The sequence below is a fragment of the Phoca vitulina genome, unplaced genomic scaffold, assembly GCF_004348235.1.
Source record: "Phoca vitulina isolate PV1807 unplaced genomic scaffold, GSC_HSeal_1.0 scaffold39, whole genome shotgun sequence".
Lineage (NCBI taxonomy): Eukaryota > Metazoa > Chordata > Mammalia > Carnivora > Phocidae > Phoca > Phoca vitulina.
This window is the reverse complement of record NW_022589742.1, coordinates 8,265,199-8,284,602: the sequence shown is the minus strand read 5'-3', so window position 1 is coordinate 8,284,602 and position 19,404 is coordinate 8,265,199. Positions and strand designations below refer to the sequence as shown.

At 42.9% G+C, this 19,404-nt stretch overlaps 1 protein-coding gene across 1 annotated transcript in view; it reads right to left on the bottom strand.

The window, feature by feature from the left end:
• FGF13 (fibroblast growth factor 13) overlaps positions 1 to 19,404 on the bottom strand; it is a 474,294-nt gene that overhangs the window by 362,975 nt on the left and 91,915 nt on the right. The gene's annotated exons all lie outside the window — the stretch shown is intronic.

The window sequence follows — 19,404 nt, the reverse complement described above, 5'->3', positions numbered from 1 at the left end:
TTCCTTCTCTTCCATCTAAATAGCCAATTCTTCAAGGACTATTTATAGAGTGATTCATCCTGTTTCTATTGATTTGTCATGTCCCCTGTCATAAACCAAGTTCTCATATAGGTGTGAGCCTGCTTATGGAATTTCAGTTTTGTTCTACTTGTCTATCCCTGTACCAATTTCATGCTTTTATTAATACGGTTTAATAAACATTCTTGATATCCGATAGATCTAGTCTCTTCATCTCATTTTTCCTCTCCAAGAGAATCTTGGCCAATCTTTGCCTTTTCTCTTTCTATAAGAATTTTAGGATAAGGTTGTCGAGTCTCATAAAACAAATCTGTAAGTTTTTTTTTTTTTTTTTTTTTTAAGATTTTATTTGACAGAGAGAGAGAGAGCAAGCGAGAGTGAGAGCAAGAACACAAGCAGGGGGAGTGGGAGAGGGAGAAGCAGGCCTCCCGCCGAGCAGCGAGCCCGATGCGGGGCTCGATCCCAGGACCCCGGGATCACGACCCGAGCCGAAGGCAGACGCTTAATGACTGAGCCACCCAGGTGCCCCAACAAATCTGTAAGTTTTGATTGGAACTGCACTGATCTACAAGTTAATTTGTGGAGAATTGACTTCTTTATGATACTGGGTCTTCCAAACCATTAAATTGGTATATATCTTCCATTATTTATATTTAGGTCATTGTTTATGCTCAATAAAATTTCACAGTATTTCCTTAAAAGACATGTGTTTCATTAGGTGTATCTCTCAATTTATTATGGATTTTGCTGCTATTGCAAATGGTTTTTTTCCTTTCCAATTTAGTGATTTATCTTGCAGATAAACTCTAATTCTAGTATATATTCGTGAATTACATAAATAGCTAAGAAAATAGAGCTTATGTGCTTGAAAGTAGCTGACATCCTGAGCTCACCAAATTAGAGTCACTTTTTATCCTTTTCATTAAAGTAGAACAATTTCCATTGTGTTCAGAGACTGCTTTCTAGTTAGTGTGACATGGTTTCTATACTTCAGAAAGATTTTCTCCTATGAAAGCTTCCACTTTCCCTGCATAGGACTCACTCAATTGTGGTAGGTCTAAATACAAAGTCTTTCTTCTTATTCCTTAGAATATGTGTTGGTCCTTTATTTTCATTAAATATATATGCTTGTTCAAAGTTATGTTTTTTCTCCCTAAAAGGGTTTAGAGGACATATTATGCATACACGTACACTTTCATACACATGCAAACACACTTTATCTGGTTTTTTCAACATATAAAGTGTTTCTTCTTAATACTGTTTTCCTTGATAAATAAAATCTTTTAAAAAGGGGGGGGCGCCTGGGTGGCTCAGTCTGTAAGCGACTGCCTTCAGCTCAGGTCATGATCTCAGGGTCCTGGGATGGAGCCCCACATTGGGCTCCCTGCTCTGCAGGAAGCCTGCTTCTCCCTCTCCCACTCCCCCTGCTTGTGTTCCCTCTCTCGCTGTCTCTCTCTCTGTCAAATAAATAAATAAATAAAATATTTTTAAAAAATACTGTTTTCCTTGTTCCATATCTATATTCCTCTCTAACTGTTCTCCATTTGTAGTCATTCTGTCCTTATTTTAACCATTAATTTTTTCATCTTTTTTTTTTTTTGAGAGTGGAAGGTTTATTGGGAGTGACGAAATTTTTTAAAATTTTCTCTTCTTTGAAGATCTCTTCTTTATAGACAAAGCAGCTTTTCACCAATTTCCTCTTCTTTTAGATATAGGTTCATATTCTTCAGTAATTCAGTACTTATTATGCAAGAACTATCTTCCACCAACTTGATATCACATCCATCTGCATACTAAAGATAACATGTATCTTCCATAATGGATTCTCCAGTAGGTGAAATTGATCCACAGCCATCTAAATATTCATATCTATAATCATCAAGGTCTCTTTTTACTAAATCTTCAAAACCTTCATAAGTTTCAAAGACTCCTCAAGGTGATATCATACTTCAGTTTTTCAATACAGTTCTAAAATCCTCTTGCAATGATTTGCCCAGAGGCTAATTTTTTTTTTTTTTTTTTTCAAATGAATGGCTTCCCTCCATTCTGTGAATCTACTCACAGGAACCCAGGACTTTAAATAGTTTCTTATTTATTTGTGAAAGTCTTGAAGTATTTATATTTACTTTTGGTCTTCCTTTTCCTTTTTTTTTTTAATACTTCTTTTCCTTGAACTTTTCCAAAATAGCTTTTAAAAGTCAAAGGGGTTGGTTTGAAAGGAAACTAACTTTGGTGAACTTCTTGCTTGAATACACTCAGCTGAGGGTACACATTCTCTCAGTGGGTTTTCAATTTTCATAGCAGTGGCTAAATCGAAGTCACTACAAACTTGAGAGGAGAACCATTGCAAAGGGCTATTCTTGAAGTGCTTTCCAATGACCGTGTTCCCTCTTCATTTGTTCTTTGCTTTAAATTAATTTTTTTGGAGGGCCTGGCTGAAAGGAAGAACAAACTTCTATGGCCCAAACTCAGTGGGGGGAAAGCAAGGAAAATCTTTTTTTTTTTTTTTTTTTTTTTTTTTAAATATTTTTTTTTATTTATTTACTTGACAGAGAGAGACACAGCGAGAGAGGGAACACAAGCAGGGAGAGTGGGAGAGGGAGAAGCAGGCTTCCCGTGGAGCAGGAAGCCCGATGCGGGGCTCGATCCCAGGACCCTGGGATCATGACCTGAGCCGAAGGCAGACGCTTAACCGACTGAGCCACCCAGGCGCCCCAAGCAAGGAAAATCTTACAAAAACAACTTAAGACCTAAAAGAAAATAAGAGGTGGGAGAAGAGATACCAAGGCACAATTTTGGATGCCATGTTGGTAGTTAGCATTTGTCTTTTATAACATGTTCTCCTGGGTTCTTACTGTTATAGAAGGGCACTAATGATTTTTATATACCAATCCCATATCCAGAAAACTTGTTGAACTCTGTATTAGTTCTGTTAGTGTCTACATGTACTCTTACATTATCTGCGCAATCATGCCATCTGTGAAAATAACAATATACTTTCAAACCTTATATTCTTCTTTTCCCAATGAGCTGGTTAAGATTCCATTTATAATGCTGAATAAAAATGGTGATTAAGGGTTTTCTTGGAGCGCCTGGCTAACTTAGTCTGTGGAGCCTGCGGTTATGAGTTCAAGCCCCACGCTGGGCGTAGAAATTACTTAAATATAAAAAAAACTTTTTTTTTTTAACAAAAGGGTTTTCTTGTCAGTCTTGTTCCTGACTTCAAAGAGACATATGGACATCTAATATTTTGCCATTAAGCATAATATTTGCTGTAGAGTTTTAGCAGACAGCCTTCATCAGGGGATCTATTTCTAGTTTGTTAACTGGCTTTGTTGTTTGTTATTAATCATACATGTTAAAGTTTACTGAATGATTTCTGTACCCATTGAGAGGACAGAGGACAATAGGGCTTTTTTCTCCTTTAATCTATTTTATAGTTGTGGATATCACACAGTATTACATTTTTGTCAGATAACCTGGTCTGTGTGATACCAAATTAGAGATTTCCTTTAAGGCTTAGTATAAGGTGAATCTTTGTACATGTGCCCTATTTGTTAGAAAATAATTTTTATGCTCTATTCATTTTATTCTCTCCTCTATACATATCCTTTGGATCAGGTTTAACCATTCAGTTATTCAAATCTTCTCTATCCTAAGCAATATTTGTTTACTTGCTCAATCCCATTATTGCCTTCCCTGAAGAGGTCTAGCAAAAGGCATTGCCCAGAGAACTTTCACCAACCCCAACAAATAGCAATCAAATGGAACTGAGCCATTTGAAAGGCTTAGGCATCAAGCTTCAGTGTTTTCCTATCCTCACCAGGAACATTGTTTGAATACCTACAATCAAAATCTTCACTCACAGAGCTATTTGTTCCTTTTTGGACATTGATCAAACTTATGACAAAGCTTAGTGTGAGGAGCCGGCAAGAAATGCATGCCAAGTTGCAAAAGTTTGTGGGAAGACACTATAACCCTGAAAGGCACTTTCTTTTGAAGTTTGGTTGGAAATGTTTCTAACTGTAAGAACAAAAGGTAGTCTTGGCCTGGTTCTTCTCAGGTGACTGGTAAATTTCTATTTGCTGTTATCAATTTCCTAAATGAGTGTAGTTGTATTTAATTACTGTGCAATGCGGGGGAGACTTCTGGTGGCTCTTTTGTTTAGCAATTAAGAATGAAACGAGTAACGGGTGTGTATATGTCAGTGTTCCTTTCTTCATTTCAAAGCCAATTTTTATCACAAAAATGTAGAACTCATCCAGATCACCAGCCTCACTGAATTGCAATAAATACAATTCTAAAGGCTTCCAAGCTAGCTCTGCTTTTCCCTCATATCAAGTGTGGACAGATGTTTTTGTTGAATAGTTGGCACCTAAAGGGAGGTTTATAGATAGCAGAGGATCTTAGCAGCAAAGCCCACTCTTAAATCACTAGATATGCTAGACCATGAAATTAAATCATGAAAAACATGACCCTAATTAGGCTCAGAGAGGTGAAGCTACTTGCCCAAGGTCACCTAATCCACCCAGTTTCTCTCCCACCGCTTCCATCCCAGTCTAGCCCACCACCATGCCCTGTTTGGTCTACCACAGTAACTTCCTCAGTAGTCTCCCTGTCTCCTCCATGGCTCCTGCTTTCATCCACCATCCACCACCCACCTCCTTATAGCCAGACATCTAATTAAAATATGAGCTTACATAAAACCCGCAAATGGCTTCTACTGTTCTTAGGAAAATGTTCACTTTTCCAGGGACAGGTAGGCCTGGAAGGTTCAGCTCACCTTCTATCTCTTCAGCCTCAGCTTTTACCACATTCTCCCTCATTTGCTATGGTCCAGAAATGCTGGCCTTCACATCATGCATTAGAACATACTGTATTCTCCTAGGCCTGTTCTTCCCTCTTTGGGGAATGTTCCCTTTACACAGCCTTGACTAAACGACTCTTCATTCTTCATATCACCTCAAGTTTCACTTCTTAGGGTCGTGCAGTTCCATCACTGAAGTTCACTGATGCCCCAATACAAGGTCAGGTTTCTTCACAGCACCTACCATGTTTGTAACATAGTAAGTTCAATACCTATGTGGTGAATGCATGAATCATTTGATTGTCTCTCTTCCTGACTAGACAGTAAGCCCTGAGAGGATCACTAGTGCCATTTTTTAAATGGATAAATAAATAGTAGACCCATGATTTGAACTAGGGACTCACCCTCTCCCTACTCCCTCCTATTTCCCAGATTCTACCTTCCCACTCTGTCCTTCTCCACTCCTCTGTTCCTCAGTCCCCTACCTGTCATCCCAGTGGCCTCCTTACAACATGCATTGTCTAATTCCATTGGTGGCTCAAGGGGGCTATTCCCAGTTCCGCCTAGACACTCACTGGCAACTGCTCCTCATCTAGGGACAGGTTTTGTCATGGGGAGAAGAAGCCTTTACCTGTTAATACCTAAAATGCCACCATCAGGATATTGTTTCTTCCCAATAAGGATGGCTGTCTCCATGTAGCTCTCTTTCCAAAATGCCCATTAACCTACTGTGGGGAAGGTAACACTTGACTTATCCATCCCTCACAGTCAGTATGTTTGAGTCCATACACTTCACCTGGCTCAGAGTTGGCTGAGGTACCCAAATAATTAAATGGAAGAAAAAAACTGAAAGCAGAAGGAATGGAGGAGAAAGAAAAGACTTGCAGTTTGGCCATAGGCTAAATCTGTCTTTCCATTCCAGCCTATTTTCCCATTAGTTTGGAATGGATAATTTAATGTTAAACTCATATATGCCTGTATATTAAATTTTAAACCCACGGCAAATGACATGTGTATGTGTATTTCTCCAATTACCTTCATTTATGTAGTTTGAATCCCTAACAATCAGACATTATACCCCTAAGCAAAAGTGCTCTCCGACGACTATCCTGGTGCCCTCCTCTGACCATTTAGAGCCTCCGTGTGTGGAGACAGCCTTCCCTACATTTAAACCTCCCCATTAGCAAGAACATCATACAACGGCTTCCCCGCTCACCCAACACCAAAACACTCTGTAAGCCATTAGTGCAACCTGGATTAGAAAACCCAAAAGGTATAAAATGGGAATTTGTGATCTGAATGTGGCCTAATTATCCCATGGTCCAATACAATCAGTGCAATCACCGGAATAAATGCACTCGTATGGAAGTGTAATTTGCACTCATTTTTATACCTAACAATTTACTTGAAGCACTGTTTGTCATGTTCACCAGAACCGAAAAGGAAAAAGTAAAGGGAAGGGAAGGACCACACAGCACCTTCTGCATGCACGGGGATTAATTTGCTTCAAAGCAATCAACCTCAGTGGGCGGCAAGTTTTTTCTAATGACTTGATGCGTTCTCTCCATCATCTCTTCGACCAGTGAAATAAGAACATTAAGTATTAGTATGAGTAAACTGCAACTCTACGCAATCATAATGTTTCTAATGAGCTATGATCACACAGAAATCTGAACACTGCAGAGGTGAAAAGAATCACTTAACTGAGGCTGGAAGAATTGGATTCTCACCAGGGAACTGGGGAGAAGAAAAAGTCCCATGTTTTCCTCGGTGCCCTCCCGTGTTCCTTTGGCAACTCTGAGAACTTTCAGTGCCTTGAAAGTGGTGAGGCCATTTGGCACACATAACAAATTATGCCTTCGGGGTCGGCCCTGGAGACTCAGAGGAGGTATTCCCGCCTACCTCCTACGACAGCCCGTGGGGAGAGCAGTGCCTAGCACAGGTGTGTTTATTTGATGACACAGAGTGGGGGGGGCGGGGAATGTTCTCCCTGAAACGTTGAGATTTGAAGAGTTTTGGGTTTTGTGGAAACGCAGGACTGTTTTCCCCAGATCAATGCCCCCAAACTGTGTCTGGATCGACTCGCTATTCTACAAAAGGCCAGGGTGGTGTGCCGCCGACGGGCACTGAGGACACAGCCTCAGTAGTAGTAGGCTGCCTACTCACCAGACCCCTTGGTGGTCCTTATTTAAAGAGCAGGAGGCATCTCTGAAATTTTAATATGCACCTTAATCGAACACTTCAGGACCAACGTAAAAAATGTAAAAAACATTGTTTTACTGGGGTGGTTTGCGCAAGGGCACATGACTAGTAAGTGACGAAACCAGGACTCAGACTGAAGTCCACGTGACCTCCTCTTTCCTACTACCATCCACCGACTTGAGCTCCTTGAACTTGAGCTACTTGAACACCACCACTACGGCTTAAGTTTGGGCATTTCTTTTTTTCTACTTTAGTTCCCACAGCGGTCCTGACTCATACGCCTAGTTAAGAGTGAACGAGAGAATGATGAAAAACATGCGAGCTAGGAAGGAAGCAAACAGCTGGGGCATTAGCAGTTCTCCACATCCGAATAGAGCTATGCCGACTAACCCATCCCTGGGAGTCAAGCAGAAGAAACGGGACCGTCACACGACTGCAAACCGTGTTTGCAAGCGTTCCAAAACTTCTGCAACACTTTTGCTGCTCGTGGCTTGCCCTGAACAATCTGTCACCACAGAGCAAGGCTGGCCCGGATGTTTCCACAGACCGCACCATTGCGTGGTGCTCACTGAGCCTGACAGATGGGACTGAAAGAACAGTGACATCATCTGTGAGCTATCCTAACTTCTTACCAAAGAGAAGATGCTAGTAGCAGTTCACACTGCCGATTCTTCTCCTGCGTGAATTTTTAAAGACTTTGGAAAACAGTCTAAACCTCAATGTTTTTGCAGAATCAAGTTGCAGCTACTACTCTAGTTCCATAATGAATGCAGATCAAATGCATTTCAATTGGAAAAGTCAATTTAATTTGCAGGTTTCTGTATACATGTTCTGCTTCTCTTTTCTTTGATAAGATTAGTGGAACAAAGTTCAGAGGACTTTTTTAGTTCAAACGTTTTCCCATAATGGCAAATCAATCTGCTCAGGCAAACAAAACATCAAAATGCTAACAATAAGGAGCTATCATTGGAAGCTGATCCAATTTACACATAAATATGCCCACTAAAATTTAAATGAAACTTTATAGAGGAACAAAATTGGCGAAAGGATTTTTTTTGGGTCTTTTAAAGCAGCCACTACAATAATAACTGCAGAAGTATGCACAAATTGTGCCAACTCTAATCAATCTTGTGTATTTCTTCCACACTGTTACAAAATACATTTCATAGAAGGGTAGAGCAAGCTCACAGCAGGCAAAATGTGGTAGCTGAAGTCAAGCATAGCTAATTTGCTGCTTAGGACAGATGCGATCTACAGAATTCACCGATCCATCCTGATCAGCTCTGATATGGAGGACCGATTCCCAGCATGCGTTGCTTCTATGGGTTTTATGTTGATGAAATAGGTTTCCTGGATCTAGATGGATATAGGAGATGGTAGCAGTATGTAAACAGAAAGCATATTCTATTTTACATGCCAGCGTTAAGTATGAGAAGAAGGCAATTTGTCACGCCAAGCCTAATGAAGTGGGAGCCAGACACAGGTCTCAGACTCTCCTATAAGAGTTGAGAGCTCAGAGAGGGGGTACGGGGTAGGATGACAGCACAAAGAAGAATAAGGCAGAAGCCTAATATCCACAGAACCAGCAAAACCAGAAGATATAAAGGTCTCAGAGGCACAGTCCCACAGGCTTAGTCATCAGGATATATACCAAGAGCCTTAAACTCATGTTTCCAGAGCAGCTTCCGGGGACAAAGGCAACTCCCCCTCTGGCTTCTTTTAGAACCTCTAAATGAGCACAGAAGGGATGAAGGATTGGTGGCTGAGCCCCACCCACAACCCTCTCCCCACCCAGCAACTGACACAGTGACTTAGCCCAGAGCTAGGATACGGAGAGTTCTACTGAAAGCACAGACAGATGGATGAGTGTACCAACTTTAACATGCAAAATGTTGGGTGCTGAAGGGCAGTGCAGGAGCGGTTAAGAAAGTGGACTATGTAATCATAAAGTTCTCGGTTCAAAACCTTGCCCTCAAGCTTGTGAGCTGTGTCATATTGGATAAGCTACCTAACCTCATCTCAAAAGGAGGGGGGTAACAGTACTTAACTCCTATGACTGTTGGAGGATGAAATGAGTTTAGGCATCTAAAGTACTTAGTGAAGTGCCTTCCTCATGGTAAGCACTCAAGAAATGTTAGTAGCTGCTATTATTATTATTGTTGTTGTTATTATTAACAACAACGACAACAACAAATGACCAGGAGGCTTTTACATTGACCAAACTGGAGACACTGCTACCTCAGAAGATAATCCAAAGCAGAATTATAGTGAGTTTCCCCCAAAATACCTGCCGCAAAGTTCCTTAAAATTAAATATTCTACAAGCTCAGTGCCAGTATCTCTTGCTTTCATACATGTGCTTCTTGTGGAGCTCTGCCATTCTCTCGCTCTCTCCGCCATATTTATTTGTAACTTGGGAGGACATATTTCATACCTGCGTAGGAGAGTTACCTTCCATGTTATAAAATGAGAGAGGACACAAAAAGGTAAAGAGGAAATATTAAGGAGGCCAAGGGAGACAAAAAGCCAAGAAGAGGCAGGCATACACCCTCAATTCCCTCTCACTCCTTCTCTCACAAGCTCAGGTTAAAGCCAACTCTTTATAATGACTCCAAGCCTGCTCCCAAGCAGCTTAATGTGGCTGGAAAAACACACAACCACACAGGTGTCCTTTAAACTAAATACTTTTTGCATGCTTATAGGTCTCTCTCTCTCTGTCTGTCCCTCCAACCCCATACCCCTTCTTCCCTCCCCAACCCCCTCATCTTCTGGCTAGAAATCTAATGTCCCGGGAGGCTAGGCTATTACAAAGTGATGCTCTTCAGGGAGGCATCCCTTGGGCATCCATGTGAGTGCTGATGTCTGCATGGAATTTGTTCTTGGCTAAAGAGTGCCAGTGAGTGGGGCCCACACACGGGGCCAGCCGGGGAATATGGGAAGTATGCTTGCCAAGCAAAGGTTTATTTAGGATCCGGCTCCAATGACAGGAAAGCTTCTTAACTTCCTTCCTTCCTTGCTACCAAGGCTGAGGCTGTGCCAGGGAAAGTCCAACCCTCAAATGTCTACAGAAAGTATCCCAGGGAGGAAGTCCCTGGCTCGTATATACCATCTGTACTAGGCTCAGGAAGCCAGCCAGCCTGAATGGGGAGGGGGCCTTGGGCTTGCACTTTCTGTCTATGCACAAAGTGTTCCGTTTCTGTGCACTGTGGCCAAGACAGATGAAGGATCAAATGACATAATCGATGTAAAAGTGGTTTGTTCATTAGATAGCATGCGAAATACACACCAGAGAGATTGTTAAGGACATGAGAATGGAGAAGACGAACATGAAGGAGGTGGGAGAAGTAGAGAAAGGGAAAATGAGGGAAGGGAGGAGGAGTGGAGAAGGTAGAAGAGGTGGAGGAGGGAGAAAAAGAGAAGGAAGAAAAGTGATTTGGTTCTGTGCGTCAGTGGTGAATATAACTTTTGCTGAAGATAGCAAATTCAACTCCTGAACTCTGACACTGGGAATCACCAGCGTGGACACCCTGGGCAAGTCCCTTTCCTTGTCTGCCCCCTGGTTTCTTCGTCAGTCAATGCAAGAAGCTGGTATCTGAAGATGATCTGCAGTGACCCTCACAGCTTTGACCTCTGTAAATCCATAATCTTTGCAGTCACCAGCTTGGCTCCACGATCTGGGTCAGTGGAGCCACCAGGCACCAAGGCCAAGCAGAACACAGTTTGGAGCTTTAGCAGGTGTCTTTGAAAATAGGCAGAGACTCCCAGTGCCAACATTATTTTGGTTCCTGAATGGAGCCTTAGCTGCCTTCCCATAGCCCCCGACTTTCTTTCCAGGAAGCCATTCTCCCTGGGAGCCTACTGATACATGCATCTCATTTTACAGCTTCTTTTTCTCTACAAAATAAGCAGCACAAACTATCATTTGTTCCTCAGCATAGAATGAAACAATCCAATGAATTCAGCCAATTTGTCCTTCAATACCTTTTATTGGCACTTTCATGATAAATTCATTGGAGCCCTTGACTCCAGAACCTAATTCACAGTGACTCTTAATGTAAATGAGACCTCTCCCCCCACCGCCCCCCCAGTCTCTGCTCCTGGTCCCTTTCGAACTTCCATAAATCATCCCTGACTGCCTCAGGCACAGCCACTCTAGTCTTACTGTGGGAAAGGATCCAGCATGGCAGGCACCACACTTTAAGTTCTTATGGACCACATGGTGAAATCAACCACAGGCAGGCATCCCCTGAGGAAGGCAGCCTGGACTGGGAAGGCAGTGGACACAGTCTATGAATACCACGTTGTTTCCTTATGTGTGAGTCTTTCCAAGTTAACTGGTGTGGAATTGAACTCACTTGCCCATAAATAGCCTTGGAATATCCTGTCATTCAAATATGGTTTGTGGTATACTGGAAAGAATACTGGATCTAGAATCCAAAAGACAAAAGTAAATTTGGGGGGGCTCCTGGGTGGTTCAGTCAGTTAAGCGTCCAACGCTTGATCTCAGCTCAGGTCTTGAATTCAGGGTCACGAGTTCCAGCCCCACATTGGGCTCCACACCTGTGGAGTCTACTTTAAAAAAAAAAAGTAAAAATTGGGCTCTACCACTATCACATGTTGGGCAATTGAGGGGATCTCTCCTAGCCTCCTGACTCTTCCCATCTCTAGAACAGTGCATAAGGAGAAAGGTTGAATAAGAGCCCTATGTCCAGAGCACACAGCATAATGTCCAGTACATATGTGTATAATAAATATTAGTGAGTAGCCATTGGTAGTATTAAATGAAATAATGGGTATGGTCGTGCTTCACAAAATAAAAAGAGCCTGCTTCTCCCTCTCCCTCTCCCTCTCCCACTCCCCCTGCTTGTGTTCCCTCTCTCGCTGTCTCTCTGTCAAATAAATAAATAAAATCTTTTTTTTTAAAAAAAGAACTAATACACAGATAAGGGCACAAATTTCGGCACCGGCCACAGCATCATTATGACAGCTGATGATCAGAAATCACCTAAGTGTCCAAAACAGGAGCCAGAGTTTGAGGACGTCGTAAAATAGGCACATACTACCGGGCAGCAATTGAAATAATGCTCTGAAAGTATACTGACAGAAAAATAGGTCCCAGATACACTGCTGAATGGAAAAAAGGGAAGTTAGGAACTGCAGATGTTCTATTTTATACTTTATTAAGCCTATCTTGTATGAATTTTAACAAACATGCTTTACCTTGGCAATAAAATAACAAAAAGTGTGTGCCATCTGACTTCGCTTTTGCAAATATATAGTATATATGTTAAAATGTATGGAAAATTTCTCAAAGACTTGACACTAAATGGTGATTCTCTGGATCTTAGGAATTTAGGTGATTTTTTGCCTTTTCTTTGGACTGATCTGAGCTTTTTCTGTTTTTTTTTTTTATGATTTTTTTTTTTTTTAAAGAATGAACTTGTATTTGTTCAACACCATGACAGATAGGGTCCCTAACCCTAAGTCTCTAAGTCTGTCAAGTAGCCAAAACTTGGTTTCAGAGGATGACATACTGGTTTCAGGGAGCCCTGGGCCTCCCAGGAAGCACGGAGAGGTGCTGACTTGCTGTCCCTCAAATTCGCTCTGACAGAGAAATAAAGGCAGGGATATTTGTTGCTTTCCTTGCTGGAGCTTCCTAAGCAACCAATCTCCCTTTGAATTCACTTTGAAGATACATTTTTAAAATGATGCCATTCTGGGGAGAGAGGAGAATGGAGAGTGACAGCTTCATGAGTGTGGGGTTTCCTTCTGGCGTGATGAAGATGTTTCGGAATTAGACAGAGCTGATGGTTGCACAACACTGTGAATATACTAAATGTCACCGTATCGTATGTCTTTAAATGGCTGACTGTATGTTGTGCGAATCTCACCTCAATAAAATAAAAATTAAAATTAAGCTATGAACACTGAGTGCAGGACAGGTAATTTTGTTATGGACATGGGAAATGTGCCTCTTTAGTTTTCGTGTGTCCAACATGTAAATACTCTGCACACCTAGATCAAAATTTTAAAAGAAGACTTTTCACTTTGTTTCAGAGGGATGTGTGTTACTTATCGATAATGTAGTTTTATCATGTCATCACAGTCAACAGATGTTAGAACTGAAAGACAGTTCGGCCACTTCCTTTTATAGAATTGGTAACTGAGGTTAGAGAAAACTTGAATATGCAAGTAATTTACAAAACCGGATTCAGAATCCAAGTGTCTTTGTACAGTGTTCTTTCCACAATCATCCACTACTAATCTTTTATTTATTTATTTTCTGAGCCTCTTTAAAGTTATTTTTAAATAATTATCTATTGTTTAGTCAAATTCTCTGCCTCATGCCTTGTTCCCGAATTTGCTTTGTGCACCCAAAATCCTTTGATATACTGTACATTGACCGTGGGTTTTGATAGCTGTATTGAGCAAACTCATCCTTGTTTAATACAGTTATTTCAGTTGTGAGAAGCAGGTGGTGGTTGTGGATTAACTCAGTAATGCTCCACACCTTCTTGGCCCTACCACTTTATCCCTGGGAAAGCTAAAGATCCGGGTTTCATCTGAGTCTCAAAAACACTGTCATTAACACAGCAGTTTCTATATCTGCACCTCTCACAATTGCCCTAACCCCATAACCCAGTGAGATTGTTTATTTGAGGGACAGAAAAAGCCAAGAAAATTATACCTTACTTGTACTTTGTACGGATTAATTTTTCAGAAGGCCTGTGATCAAATGCCTCTCAAATATGTCTCTCCATAGTGGAACTGCAAGGTGGCCAGTGATCCGCTATTTGGAATCAAAGGAGCAGTGACCTGACAGAGGCAGCAAAGATTTTCTGATCACTTTGTTAATTTACATGTCACCAATTTGCAGTTCGTGACCCGCCCCCCATTCAACCATTTGGAATCCAAGCTGAAGTGTGCCCATTCCTGCAAATGGCAGGTTTTAGAAAACATCTGGGCAGCTCCGGTCATTCTGACGAGTTTGGATACATCTGGAGGGAACGATCTGAATTGAATCTGGATCCCAGCCTCCAGAGGTTGACCCACTGCACACCACACCAGCAACGCCCTATATGCTGATTCGGCAACCCTATAGGCTGATTCAACAATCACTCCCTAGACTTCTGAGCGAGACAAAAGGAGCTCAACTTGTTTCCTGCCTATCAGAGAGCCAATGATGATGTGTTAAGTGGCAACTTCAGCAGGAAGGAGAGGGGAGGGAGTCCTATTTGATTAACACATCCCCATCTGTGCGCGTAAATCAATTTAGAGCCACGGCCAATTTTACAGTGGGGTTTTTGACAAGAGGGGAACAAGTTACAGAGCTTTCCCAAGCAGATTCAACAAAGCCAGCCACATTTGGATTCACTCATCGTTACTTGAAAGAAAAATCCCAAAGAGCCAAATAACACCCAACATTAAACTTGACCACTATTCATAGCTAGATGTGGACCAGACTTCAAAAGAGATGTTAATGATACAGCCCCACTCAGAGTCTCCAATCCAGGAATCTCTCTCTTTTTTTTTAAGAAGGAGGGGAGGTTAGGGGCAGAGGGAGAGGGAGAGAGAGAATTCTAAGCAGGTTCCATGCCTAGCGCAGAGCCCGACGCGGGGCTCGATCCCACAACCCTGAGACGATGACCTGAGCTGAAATCAAGAGTCAGATACTTAACCAGCTGAGCTACCCAGGTGCCCCAGGGATCTCTTTCAATCTCTCTTTCACAGCAGAGAAAGTAGTCAATAAATGTTAGTGACAGGTAATAGTAACATCATCTTTGTCACTATTATTATGACGGTGCATTTCATAGCTCCCAGAATACAGTAGGCACTTAAAATTGGCTTTTTAATTAATTTATTAAGCTACTATACTATAATGTGCACCATAATCATGATCACCATAACAATAACTACATTTTTGAGCTATGATGTGTCAAGCACCATGACCATGCTAGGCAGTTTAATATGAAGTAACTTACTTCATACCAACAATGCACCTGCAGCCTAAGTCCCCAGTAGAGGTTCCTCTAGAGCCTGAAAGTTATATTACTAGTCACATCACTAGTAAGTGACAAAACAAGGACTTGAACTCAGGCCTTCCTTACTGGAAAGAGACTATTAATCATGATAAGGAAAAGAGCAATCTTCACTGAGTGCTTACCAGACACTGTACCCAATGTTCAACCTGCCTTACAACTATGTTAGGCAGATTGTGCACAACTATAAAACACTGCCTTGGTTTCCAGGGTCACAAATCAGAAAGGCACTAGAAATACTGGGAGAAGTGGGGTCCCAGAAAGCAAAAGAGCAGAGGCTGTCCCTTGGTTTCTGTCCTTATACAAAGATAGCAGAAGGTAGCAGGAGCCCATGCTGCAGAGGAACAATTTGGGCCCTAAGTAGAACACCCAGTCACATAAACTCTTCTTGTAAAGTTGGGTCATGGAATACTGGAGATGGCCAGGACCTTGGCAAGCAAACTTTAAACCACACCAGCCCCTGATTGGTAGACCAGAAATCTGAAGTCCTGAGAAGGGGAGCAATGTGTTTTCATCACCTCCCAAAGAAGCTTGGGGTTTTTGAAAGCTTTTCAGAGTGGCAGGTGGGGCCACTCCAACATTTACCAAGGGCTCTGTTAGTGCCCCAAGATGGAATATGACAATGAATCCAACACAGGCCCTGGCCCTCAAGGAGCTCACTGTCCACTGAGGGAGACAGACAAGTCACAAGCAACAGGAATTTAAGCCAAGAAGGAAGTTTAATGGCACCAGGCTAGGTGAGTTCAGAGGAAGAAGAATCCTTTCCAATGGGGGGCAGGGTGTCAAGGAAAGCTTAGTAAAGGAGATGATACCAGCAAGCGACAAGTGGAATTATGAGAAGGAGAAACACATTTAGGTAAACAGCTATGGCAGAGGGAGAAAGCTTTCAGGTGTGTTCAGGAAGCCGGCGGGGCTCCAGTTTGGCTGGAAATGAGTAGAGGCAAGGGAGAACAGAGGAACCGAAGCTCTTCCATTGGTTGGGAAGCCCATGGACAGGGGGCGGAAGAGGGTGGACTGTCCCTTAGCTGCTGGAGTCTGAGCATGAGACTGAGGCAATTACAACTGGCCTCAGAAAGATGCACCTTGCCACTGCTTTCTGGTAAATGTCTGAGGGGAAGAGGCCCGAGAAAAGAGACGCAGGAAGTGGGAGAACAGTCAGGAGGCTCTTTGTTGCAACAGCACAGACAAGAGGGAATGAGCACCTGCCTAAAGTGGGGCAGGGGCCTGGGAAGTTTAGAGGAGGGGGGCTGCTCGGCAGACTTTTCCTTCTCTTTCACTAGGTCTGTGCTTAATTGCTGAGCGGCACTTCGGTGATCTGAAGTGGTAAGTGGCCCCAGCTCACACACACCATACTCCTTACAGGCACTTGCTCCCTGAAGGGATGTGACCGACTAGCTTCTGAATACTCAGTCCTCTACTCTGGGCTGTGTTTGGCCAAACTCTTACATAACTGAGTGCCTTTTTACATCCTCACATCCTAAACTTTATGACCTCATCAACACATTTCTACTGATTGCTTTTTTTTCAGGGAGGAGTCTGGGGATGGGATGCGCAGGCAGAAGCCAGCCACTTCCAGACAACAGACCTTTCACTGTGAGCAAACTGACAATTGCATCCCATTGTCTATGACCACTGCTTTTCTGGGTCTTGACTCTAGCTGGAGCTTTTCGCTGCACCAGTCCTCAACAAAAGGCACCCGCCTCCCAGGATCAAAGCTAACAGAAAAGCTACTTGGCAATTAAATATGTCCATTCAGAAGTCAGTATTTACCAACTAAAACTCTGCAAAAGGTAGCTGGGAATCATAGAGCAGAGGAACATCCACCAAGCTCCTACACACTGCAAGAAACCTAAAAGCCCCACCAGAGAGACCAATCCTCAGCACCACATATTTATGTTTGACCTACTCAGAACAATTTGCACAACCTTCCCACGTTCACTGAAGATATCTGCTGAACATGAACTAGGTGGATCTGGTTTTCTCTCCTAAGACGAGTTACTGATCTTCGGATAAGGCAGTATTACTTGATAAAGCCTTGTCTACAACAGCAGAACACATCTCAAATCTATAACAAAATCTTCTTATAACAAAATCTGCTTCACAACTCTTGGCAAGACTAGAGTCTTGCTAAACTGGAGCACCCACAAGCAAGCAAAGGAGCTTGGAGTGATCAGCAGGGACAGAAATAATAAAGTCTTCTAGAGATGAGCACCGGAGCATGCCGCAAACACCTGTGGAGTACTATTTACCAGAACCCACCGCAAGCAAAGTCATGCCTATGAACAGAGATGTAAAATTAATGGGCCAGTCAGCCTTCTGCTTCACACCAGGTAGGAGGTACGGCTCCGGTGGGCTGGGGATGGCTGTCATCAAAATTTTACCCCAGCTTACACATCCGTGGGATGTCTGGTCTTCAAAGTTGACCCCTTGGTAATTCCAGCTTACTGCCCTGCGTGTGCATGCAACTTCGGACAGTTCCACCCGGCAGCTGCCTTCAGAGACGCTCGTGTATACTTCGAACCATCTGCTCTGGCTAGGAGAGCGTGGGGACACTGGAGAAACAAGTGACAGCTAGAACTGCCTCAAGAAAAATAGAAGCTCCCGCCTCCACCAGGGAGCGGGGGGGGCTCTCGAAGATGCCGAAGGGGGCTCTGGACTTACCACGGTCCTTGGGCAGCTATAACGTGGATATTAAAGGAAGGTGTGATTCCCAGAACCCACACTGCAGGATTGGAGTTACCTTTCCAACCCGCTCTTCTGGGCCAGGACAACTGATGCCCTCAGACCACCGCCAAGTGTCAGTGGCCCCAGCCTGTTGGGTTTCCATGGAGCCTTGCGAAGTACACATACTGGGTATCACTCAGGATTCTGGGCTTAGGGGATGTGTGCAGGAGCACAACAATGGCTTTGCTCTTATAACGATCCTTAACAACTCAATTTTATTATATTCTGAGCTTTCCAATCATGAACAATCACACTGCTACTGCCCAGAGGACTACATACATCACGTCCAAGTGCCTTGACAGACATTACCCCATTGGAGCCTCCCAACATTTTTATCTCTATCGATGGATGAAGAGACTGAGTCTGGGAAAGACGAAATGACTTGACCGAAGTCACTCTGCTTGGTAGAGGATTCAAGGGGTAGCACCTCAGACTAATATAAAAATATAGATGAAGAAAAAAGGAGCAAATCTGATCTACCGTCCAAAAGTAAGGTTGTCCTACATGCAGGCCCTCTATAGTGTCTGTTTATTTGTTTGCTTATAGTTACGAATAATATCCCAGGGCACCTGGGTGGCCTGGTCAGATAAGGCTCTTGGTTTCGGCTCAGGTCATGGTCTCAGGCTTGTGAGATTGAGCCCCGTGTCGGGCTCCACACTCAGCGGGGAGTTTGCTTGTAGATTCTCTCTCTCCCTCTGCTTCTACCCCTCCTCCGCTCTTGCGTCCTCTCTCTCTCTCAAATAAATAAATAAATCTTTTTTTTTTAAAGCATCTGACTCTTGATTTCAGCTCAAATCATGATCTCAGGGTCATGAGATCGAGCCCCACATTGGGCTCCGCACTCAGTGCAGAGTCTGCTTGAGTTTCTTTCCCTCCCCTCTGCTCCTCCCCCTGCTTGTGTTCCTGCACGCTCTCTCTCTTTCTCTCAAGTAAATAAATAAAATATTTTTTTTTAAAAAAAGAATGATATCCCAAGGGAGGGTTCCTGTCTTAAAGTAGCAGGACCCAGAAACCAAGATTCATAACCAAATTATTCTGCACCTTATGGACATGGTGGACATAATTATACATATTACTTAATAGTGCTGTGTGAAGAATCACGATATAGCTCTAAAGTTAAGTGGAAAAAAAAAAAAAACACACCACACACGGTGTGTATGCAATGAGGGACCATTTTAACAAATCTGCATGAATTAGAGACAAAATCTGGAATGGACTTCAAGAAACTGGAGCTAACGGAAGGGCTGGGTGTGGAAGTGCTGAGGTTCAGTGTGCTGAGGGGCCGCCCCCAGGCGAGAAGATGTACATATGGCAGAGGACTACAGCTGCCAAGGGCAATGCCATACAGAGAGACCAGGAGTCCTGTAGAGTAAGAGTCAGAAGAGGAGAAGGCCAACCCAATCAAGCCACCAATTCCCCAATGAGGGCCAACTGTGTGCAAGTCATGGTAGGGAGTCCAAAATCAATTAGGAAATGTGCTTTCTGTCTTCAAGGCACTTACAGCCTGACTGAAAATAAAAAGCCTGTTCCCTTGGAAAGATAACTCATAAGAAAGGGCAGTGTGCACTGAGGGCCAATGAAGGTTCCCAATCTGGGACATTCCATCAAAAGCCCC